The sequence below is a fragment of the Papaver somniferum genome, chromosome 7 (genome assembly GCF_003573695.1).
Source record: "Papaver somniferum cultivar HN1 chromosome 7, ASM357369v1, whole genome shotgun sequence".
NCBI lineage: Eukaryota > Viridiplantae > Streptophyta > Magnoliopsida > Ranunculales > Papaveraceae > Papaver > Papaver somniferum.
The window spans coordinates 126,836,506-126,843,799 of record NC_039364.1 but is presented as its reverse complement, the minus strand read 5'-3'; the positions used below and the strand labels follow the sequence as shown (position 1 = coordinate 126,843,799).

At 35.9% G+C, this 7,294-nt stretch overlaps 1 pseudogene; it reads left to right on the top strand.

Annotated features, from left to right (window-relative positions):
• The first annotated feature begins 982 nt into the window (after positions 1-982).
• Positions 983-6,157, top strand: LOC113295200 (annotated as a pseudogene).
• Positions 6,158-7,294: the final 1,137 nt, after the last annotated feature.

The following is a 7,294-nucleotide window of genomic DNA, read 5'->3' as shown; positions in this document are numbered from 1 at the left end:
CTTGGAAAATCAATATTGGACCCAAGTATAAAAAAATAATTTATGCACCGGTTAGCATCGACTACATTAACAAATTAACATTGGAATGTAGCAAGAACAAACCAAAGCCGGCGAATTTTTCCGTATTGGTCGTTTGCGAATAATACTGCCGTCTGAATGCAACTCCGTACCATTAACATTGGAATGTAGCAAGAACAAACCAGTATTGGTCGTTTGCGAATAATACTGCCGTCTGAATGCAACTCCGTACCATTAACATTGGAATGTAGCAAGAACAAACCAAAGCCGGCGAATTATTCCGTATTGGTCGTTTGCGAATAATACTGCCGTCTGAATGCAACTCCGTACCTGAGTTATGCAATTAGTTACTGGGCCCATTATAGAAACGCCTACTAACTCCCAACTATGGGCCCAATCGCTCATTTCCCATGTTTTATTTCGATTTTCCAAAAATCGTTCACAGAGAGGTTCGAACCTTAGCGTCTTTGGTTATTGCTCCAATGCCAAACCACTGACTCACGTCTCAATTGTTGCATATCAGTGTGAGTATTACATATATACAGTGTAAAATTGAGAAATCATACCAAACTCGTATAAAAATATGTTTAATTATTATTTAGTATACGCCGAATTTTGTGTGCCGAACTCATATTTCAAAAACGAATTATACACGTACGTATGCTGTTCCGTTTTATAGCTGAACCACGAACTGTTGACCGAATTTGATCATTAGGAATCCGAATAATACACGTACGTTTATCGTTCCGTATGTTTGTCGTTCTACGAATTACTAACTAGGGTCACACCCTAGTGTCCATATATATGTTGAGGTGCATACCTACATAATAAACAAACGCAGCCAAGTAATTAAAACATGAAAGAGATTACAACAACTCATCTCTCTCTTCAATCTTCAAACTTCCCACTTACTCTCTCTCTTTCTCTTTCTTCGTTCTCCCGTAAAACCCTAGTTACGAAAAACATGTCGAATTCCAGATATGAAAATTCTTCTTCATCAGTAAGCAGTGAAAGAGTAGCAGTTATTCGGAAAGATCACAATGTTAAGGTACATATCTTGTTCTCTGATTTTTTTTTTTTTTCAATTTCTAGGATTTTGTCCTGTGTCTAAAATTAGATTTTGGATAATATCAATCTAATTTTTGTGCAGGTTGTCATTCGAATACGTCCTCTTAGTACTTCTGAAATATTAATCGAAGGCCTAAACAAATGTGTTAGGCAGGATAATACTCATACAATTACTTGGACATGGCACCCAGAGTCTCGTTATACATTTGATCTTGTTGCAGATGAGAATGTCACCCAGGTAGGCTTTGTCCTATTATTGATGATTACTGTGTTTTACTGTCATAGTGTATGGATCTCAATATTACTATATTGTAACAGGAAAATCTGTTCAATGTGGCTGGATTGCCAATGGTTGAGAATTGTCTTTTGCATATGGAAAAGTGAGTTATTAAATTGCTGCACAAATAAGTGGTTTAAGTGGTTTTATGTTTATTTGCTCTACTTTTTAGAGTTTATAATAATTAAACCTTAATTGTTTGGTGATTAGTTTTGTTGAGCATTCATACTTCTCTTCATAGATTGTAGTCTAAAGGTTTAACAAAATTTTCTTTACAGACTGGGAGTGGGAAGACATATACAATGATGGGAGACATTGATGGAGGAGCCCAAGGTATGACACCGAGAGTTTTTGAGCACTTGTTCACAAGAATCCAAAAGGTATGAGTTATTCTTCTAAACTTGTAACATATGAAATTGAAAAATCTATTCCATCTTTTATGTTTTTGCTAAGTGTTTCAATTTCTATCTTCAGTGGTTTTTATAATTGTGTTGGATTTTGTTTCGTAAGATGAAGAGGCTCGCAAAGATGAAAAGCTGATATTTACTTGCAAGTGCTCATATTTGCAGATATACAAAGAGCAGATTTTAGATCTTTTAGACCCATCAACAACTAATTTACATGTAATAAACAATAACTTGCTTGTATGCATCTTTTTTCCATCAACCATATCTCTCCACATCATACTTGTGTATTTGTTAGTTCTCTTCAATAGAACACTACTTAGAATTCTTTTAATATCTTATGCTTTTAACTCTTTCAGCTGAATTATTTAAGGAATAACGAGACTCTAAATTTGTTCCATCATCTTTCCTGTACGAATTTAATTTCATTTTTTCTATTTTAGTTGAAATTTTGGTTTATCTTCTTTCAGATTAGAGAACATTGTAAGAAAGGTGTTTATGTGGAGAATCTGAAGGAGATGGAAGTTACTTGTGCACGGGAAGTTATCCAACTCCTCGCTCAGGTATATAACAACCTTCTTTTTGCTCTACAGTAGACAGTTGTTACATGATTATATGCCGGCCGGGTTGGAGATTAGTTACTGGTTTATGCATTGCACCTCAGCATTTCTAATGTACCTTCATTCAGCTTGATTATCCTGCTGATATAATGTTTTAAGCATTTCATGAGTGTTTGAAAATAACATACATTGTATTATCCGTTGCTAATGGTCAAAGCATTGGCTGAGCAGTGAGTAATTAAGAATGATTATGCTCATGTTTACAGCGAACAAATAACAGAAAGGTGGCTCCCACAGAGATGAACAATAAAAATAGTCGTTCTCATAGTGTTTTCACATGTATAATTGAGAGTAAGGTGGGTATATGTTACCAACAACAACAAGTAAAGCTTACATATTTTTGGGGTTTATTTTATAATCATATGATATGAACGGTTTTCGTTTTTTTATGCAGTGGGGGGTTTAAGGTGTTACTCACCATCGATTTGCACGGCTTAATCTTGTGGATTTAGCTGGTTCAAAGAGGTAATACCCGTATAATATTCCATAACCAATATTAAGAGGATATCTATTTGGAAAATTAAAAATGTTTCTCTCCATATCTTTTTGATCATAAAGGCATGGTTAAATTGTAGGCAAAAGAGATCTGGTGCTCAAGGTGAATGCCTAAAAGAAGCCTCAAATATCAACAAGTCGCTTTCGACCTTGGGGTTTGTACCATTGCCAAATGTCATTTTTTTTAACCTTATGTAGACGTGTCTGTGCATTTGGAAGAAGTTATAATTGAGTTTGTTTGGTGGCCTGCAGTAAAGTAATTATGAATCTAGTAAGCATCTCCCGTGGAAAGTCAGTTCACGTCAACTACCGTGATTCGAGGCTCACATATTTGCTTCAGGTAGATAATCCATTAAAAATGCTAATGTTGTTTCCACTATATGTATCTTATCACTATTATATACCGTGCAAGTGTACCCTTGATACTATCATTGAAATTCTTAATTTCTTATTTTCTTGGTGACATAAGATTGAGGTTCCGACAGAAAGTGTGAGTAAGTTAAAATACTTGCAATATTCTCGACTGTTGCACGAAAAAGAAACAAATAGCCATGACTGTATTGTTACGGCAGGACATGTGAACATGTTTGTAAATATCAATGCCACTTTTGTCCAGGACTCACTTGATGGGAATTCAAAAACAACAATGATTGCTAATATAAGTCCTGCTAATTGGTCAGTGATTCATCTAAACCGTTATTTTTTCTTTTGTTAATTTCTCCAAGTGTCTTTGTATTTACAATTACCTTACCTCGATGTTCTTAGTTTATTATTTTTATCTTCTCCGGCTTTACGCAGTAACTCACTGGAGACTCAGGACACTCTGAAATTTGCACAACGTGCTAAATTTATCAAGAACAATGTATGTGTGATTCGCTTTTCCGCTTGTGAATCTACCCCCCTCATGATGTGTAATTGTTTACTTGAAGAGATAAAATGATTCATTATACCCGATGCTTTAACAGCTATAATTGTCCATTTCCGCAGGCATTCGTGAATGAAGATGCATCTGGAGATGTGCATGCCATGCGTATCCAGATTCAACAACTCACGGTTTTGATTACATCCGCTTTCCTTATTTAAGTACTGGATTGCTATGATATCTATTGGGTGTCAGATTAATAGTTCACCAAAACTTCTGGCTTAATCAATATGAACGTTTTAAAATTACATTCTCTAGTATTTGATCATCCTAAATGGCCTTCCTGTTGCTATTATATCTTTCATGTATACATTGGATCATATCAAAAACTTCTACAGTGAACTTTCACTTATTTAGTTTACCAAATTTATCTTTCTTTCTTACGTCCTATTGTTAAGTTAAGATATTGTAGCTCATTTCTGATTTTGGTTTACATACAGAAAGAGGTGAACCAACTTCGGGGTTTGGTTACAGGAGGAATTGAGAACTAGGAAGTTGATTTTCCTAGTGTCTCCTTTTCCGGGTCTCCAGGCTCCTTTAAGTGGGAAGGATTACAGGGATCATTTAGTCCACTAAGTCCACTAACGTGTGATAGAAAGAAGCCCGATGTATGGGTTCAACCACTCTTAAATTTGTTGGTGCTGCCTTATCCCCTAAAATATTAATATCTGGTTAATATGTTACAGAATAAGGAGTTTGAAGCTGCTCTGGTTGGGGCCTTCAGGAGGGAAAAGGAGAAACAAATAGCAATGCAGTCACTGGCTGCTGAAAATCGGCAGCAATGCAATTGGTGAGAGAGCTGACTTCATATCTTGCATGATAAAATCTAGCTTGTTCTTTTATTTTTTCAGGAAATTGTTGCTGAAAGATTTAGGCTCCATCTACTTTGAACAGGTCAAACGAAGTGAAGACAAGATACATAATCTGGAAATGCTGCTTCAGTCTCGTGAGGCCGGAATCAAAAGGTTGGAGGATGTTGCATCTGGGAAGATGTCAGCTTAGGTGAATTTCTTACTGGAAAAGGAGGAAAACCTGAGAGAGATAGAGGTTCTCTGTCACCAGGTGGATAGTAACCTTGAAACGACCAGATTTGAGATGGAAAATCTACATTTGAAAGAAGAAATCCAAAGGCATGTGTTTCTTTCTTCCATTCAATCTTAGTTTATTTATTTTAACACTTCAAATTGTTACTTCGTGCACTAAAAACTATGCTAGTTAGTCTAGTATAATCAGCCTACAATTGTATTTTATCGATTGTAAAAAGAAAGGAAAGCTCTGTTAGGTTAGAATGGAAAAAGATATTTCGAGGAGACGTTTCTTAGATAACACACATGCACTTTTATGCAAGTCTATTAAAAGTCGTTTGCACTTGAGCATTCTTCTCAATTTAATTGAAATCATTGATAGAATCTGTGACATATCTTCTTATCTCGGTGTTGAACATTTGATATTCCAGATTATGGGTTTTTTCTAAGGAGGGAGAGCGCGAGATGATGAGTGAATAAATCATGATACTACGCAGTAAGGTATTCGGTGGGTAAGAATTGATTTTTGTCATTAGTTTGTATACCCTTCATTTTTATTTATTCCACTCTTTGTGCTTATATCATGTATAAATTGCAGTTGCTAGAAGCATTAGATTGGAAGCTTATGCATGAATCTGAATCTTCGATGGATCAGGTGGACAACATGCTTCTTTTGATGTTTTAAAGCATTTTGGATTAAACGATTTTATTTAGTTAACTGAAATTCTGAATTTGTTTCTTCGTTCAGAAAGGAAATTCTAGTCTGGCCAGCTTTGAGGATAGTTTGCTGACTTCTAGTCAGGTATGAAAGCCACCTTGATTCCAAGCATGCTTATAGTATAGATGCAGTTAAATAAGAGAGCTTGATTAGTTGTTTTACTTGAGCATCTCCACCATATGTCGGTTTCCTCTTTTAGGGGATACAATCACAAAGTTTCTAGGATCCTTTTATTGTCTAATGTTTTTTTTATGTATGTTAACTACTAGGATCCCACATCATCCTGCGGTTCTTCTATGAGTGCGGAGAATGAATTCCTTCGTATTCAGGTGATTTTCAACTACTTTTGGCTTGTTTAGATGGTTTCAAGTTTGTTTATACTTTAAATCAATTTCAATAACATATTGCTGAATTTTCTTGATTTTGCAGAGCAAAGTTGAAACACTTCAGAAGAAACTAGATTCATGCCTTGAAGAAAAAGAAAATCTGCAGAGGTTCTTGTTTTTTTTCTTTTTCTAACTTATTTCCTTTGCAGATTATACGGTTCATATGTTTGTTTCATGTTCGTTTCTGTAGTATTAACATGAGTGGGAATAACTCTATTGTATGATGAGAATGTGGTCATGGGGGATGGTATTTTGTGGTTATGTGGTGAACCTAAAGCTGTGATTTAACATAGTATGAACTGTTTTGAAACCGAATGAAAACATAAGAACTAGTAATATGGAGGAAGAAGCAAGAAATAATCAGATGGAGCTTAAAACCATGGTTGACGCAGTTTCAGATGCAAGTGAACGAGAAGCTAAAGCTTCTGAAACGGCAAGTATCCCGGCGAAGGAGAATGAAGAACTTCGTATCCAGGTGATTTTCAACTACTTTTGGCTTGTTTAGCTGGTTTCAAATCAATTTCAATAACATATTGCTGAATTTTCTTGACTTTGCAGGATACTCAAAACCAGAGAGGAGCTGTAACACTGCAGAAGAATCTAGATTCCTGCCTTAAAGAAAAAGAAAATTTTCAAAGGTTCTTGTTTTTTTTCTCTTTCAAACTTATTTCCTTTGCAGATTATACGATTCATATGTTTGTTTCAAGTTCGTTTCTGTAGTAGTAACATGAGTGGGAATAGCTCTATTGTATGATGAGAATGTGGTCATGGGGGATGGTATTTTGTGGTTTATGTGGTGAACCTAAAGCTGTGATTTAACATAGTATGAACTCTTTTGAAACCTTGCAGACAGGTTGATGGACAAGTCAACAGGGCTGAGAAAACTGAAGATAACACGATTGACCTTGCTTCTCAACCTGAGGAAGAAATAGATTCAGGAGCAACTCCAACTACAAGAATCTACCTTGAATGGAAATCATATGAGATTAAATTGTTGAAGACGCGTGCTAAAAACTTTGTGAAGGATGAAAAGATACAGTGGCAAAAGATTTTGACGATGGGGGGGGGGGTTCCAGGTAGGTCGGACCAAAAAGTAAACTGCAGAGCGAATGGCAGCGACTCATTAGTGCTGAAAAGAGGTTGGATAGCAGAAGTGGAAATTTGAGGAAGCCTCAAGGGAGGGTAAAGCCAGAAAAGAAGGATTAGGGGAAGTTGTGGGTAATAAGTGGAAAATCTGTTTTCAGTAGTTCTTCCTCAGCTATTTCTTCAACAAGTTTAGTCTTGGGACATAGTGATAAGTTCAGTTTTTCAATGGTACTTCAATTTTATCAACTGGTGCTGCTGTTACTTCATCGAATTGT